Raw genomic sequence first — 2,713 nt, forward strand, 5'->3', positions numbered from 1 at the left:
TAGGATAGGATAGGATAGGATAGATCAGTTAAAAAGAACCTACCATGATCATCTGGTCCAGCTGCCTGATCACTTTAGGCCTGACCAGGAGCTAAAGCATGCTGTTAAGGACATTGTCCAAATGCTTCTTCAACATGGGCAGGCTTAGAACATCAACTGCCTCACTAGGAAGCCTGTTCCTGTGTTTGACCCACCCTCAAAGTAAAGAAATGCTTTCTAAAGTCTGGTCTGAACCTCCCTTGGTGCAGCTTTGGGCCATTCCCAGGCATCCTGTCCCTGGATTGCAGAGAGGACAGCTCAGCCCCTCCCTCTCCATGTGTCTCTCTCAGGAAGCTGCAAGGAGCCATGAGGTTGTCTTTCAGTCTCCTTTTGACCAGGGTAGACAAACACTTCAGCTTATTAAAAGGAGCAAAAAATGTAAAAAGTTAATACTTCATTATCCCTTGTGACACAGAGATAAGAAAAAGGCATATCAAATTTATCTAGATTGAATAGGATTGAAAATGTAATGCAAAATATTTCTTTTTGAACATGTTACAGTAACTTTATCTTACAGAAATATTGTTCGTAATTTATAAATTCCAAAAATCAGCATTTAAACAATGATCACTGTACTTTAATCCTTTATTAAAGGCAATAAAAAAACCTGGAAAGTTCTACATTATGACCAACATTACATTGTAAAAATAAAAATATGCATTATCAAATTAAGCACTATGGATATGATGACATTTCCAGGCTAACAACACATTTTTAAAGGCCTTAGAAACTAAGAATTAAACTGTCATTAAGATTCAAAACATAACATTTTCATTATTTGTCCTTTTATCTCAATACTGTATGAATATTCATAGACACACACCTTGATTGCCACCAGTGACAATGGTAAGCATTTTTAAATTATTCAGCTACATATATTATCTCTATATATAAAAATATAATAGTATATTGTGATACTTGTTCAATTAACATTGGCTGAAAAAATGAATTATTTTTCATAATTGATATATTCATAAATATAATGCAGTATATAGTTTTACTAGTATTAACTTTTTTTACCCTCTGTACAAAACAGGAAAAAGAGAAATAACATTCATTACGATTAAAGCAATAAAGAACCTGGAGTAGTTCACCAGAATCTCAGCCCTTGATGTTTCAACCCCGCCCTGCAACTCAAGGAGTCAAGGACTGACACGGTCAGCAGGAGATCACCAGAGCCAGAGCCAGGTTTCCCACTGCCTCATGGGCATTATGTAGCCCCCCTGTCCTTCCTGCAGATCCCCCCCACATGCCACGTGTGTACCGGGAGAGACCCTGCAGCAGCCTCTGGGAGGCTGTGGGAACAGTGAGAGGCTCAGCTGCAGTAGGGATGTGCTGCTTTGCTCCCAGGATGTGGCTTGGTGCTCAGCCAGCTTGTGAAGTACTGGATGAAGCAGGGTGCTGAGTAGTGCAGATTGCTGCCACAGAAGTTTGCAAAGGAGAAGAAAAGATGATGGTGGATTTGAGGCTGGATATGTCTCAGCTGTGTGTGTTGGCAACCCAGAAACCAACCATTACCTGGGTTGCTTCCCCAAAGAGTGGGCAGATGAGGGGGGAATTCTGCCCCTCTCCTCTGTTCAGGTGAGGTCCCACCTGCAGTCATGCATCCAGCTTTGGGACCCCTGCACAAGCAGGACATGGATATTTCCCAGCACTTGCAACTTTTTAAAATTCATTGTGAGGTTTTGCATGCAGTTTAGCTGAGGGGATGCAGAATAACATATGACCAGTATTCGCTTCGCAACGAGGTAGGTCAGTTTATAAGTATTTTCAGTTCTCTATGATTTTATAAGGCTGTGCAACTCTGAGACACAAGACATTAGGAAAGCAGTCCAAGTGGAGAAGAGAGTGTGAGGTGACACAACAGAGCCTGGTGCCACCTGTAACCTGTCTTCAGCATGGTCCAGCTTCCCCAGGACGCAGAGAACTGGCAGGGCTTTGCTGAGACAGGTGTCACAGACATGCAGTATAATGATCTGCAAGTTTAAGCAGGCTCAGACTATGCAGATTTGATGCTCACCTTTTCAAAAAATAGACTGGGAAAAGAAGAGAAGCATTTTCATGGTTGTCAGGGAGAGTTTGCCTCTGCTCTGACATGATCTGACAGCAAATGAATGTCTGGCAGCGCAGGGCACCACAGAACTTTGGGCTTTCCACTTTGTGTCATTATACCTGTCCAGTTTGTCTGATCTTTGGTGTGGTTATTACTGACTTGAAGAACTGCACACAGGTTCCTTGCTCTGCTTTTAGCCTACTTCAGTTGCCTCTTGAGGAATGTCTCCTGTTTTGTGGTATGCCCTGGGTTGTCAGTACATGAGCAAAATGATGCAGGGCTGCTGGGTACTCATGCTGACAGAAGGCAGTTCCCACTGTCCCTCTCACCAGATTCCTCAGACATCAACCTGCCAGCTCTGACGGCAACCACACAGGAATCTGCCCCAGGGAACTGGTCACAACTGGCTTCTTCACATGGAAAAAAATGGGGGAACAAGGTGGAGTGGAAATTATGAGGCTGAAGCAGAGTGGGGAGTAATTTATTCAGGATGGCAAAAGAAGCAGCCTTTGGTAGTTGGTGCTGGACAACCAGAGTGGTTTTTGACCATCACACTGTGTAAAGCTGGGCTTTCTGCATGTGATGGACATATGTGCAGTACAGAGCAATCATATGACCAGC

This window comes from Parus major, chromosome 5, assembly GCF_001522545.3.
Source record: "Parus major isolate Abel chromosome 5, Parus_major1.1, whole genome shotgun sequence".
In the NCBI taxonomy this organism is placed as follows: Eukaryota; Metazoa; Chordata; class Aves; order Passeriformes; family Paridae; genus Parus; species Parus major.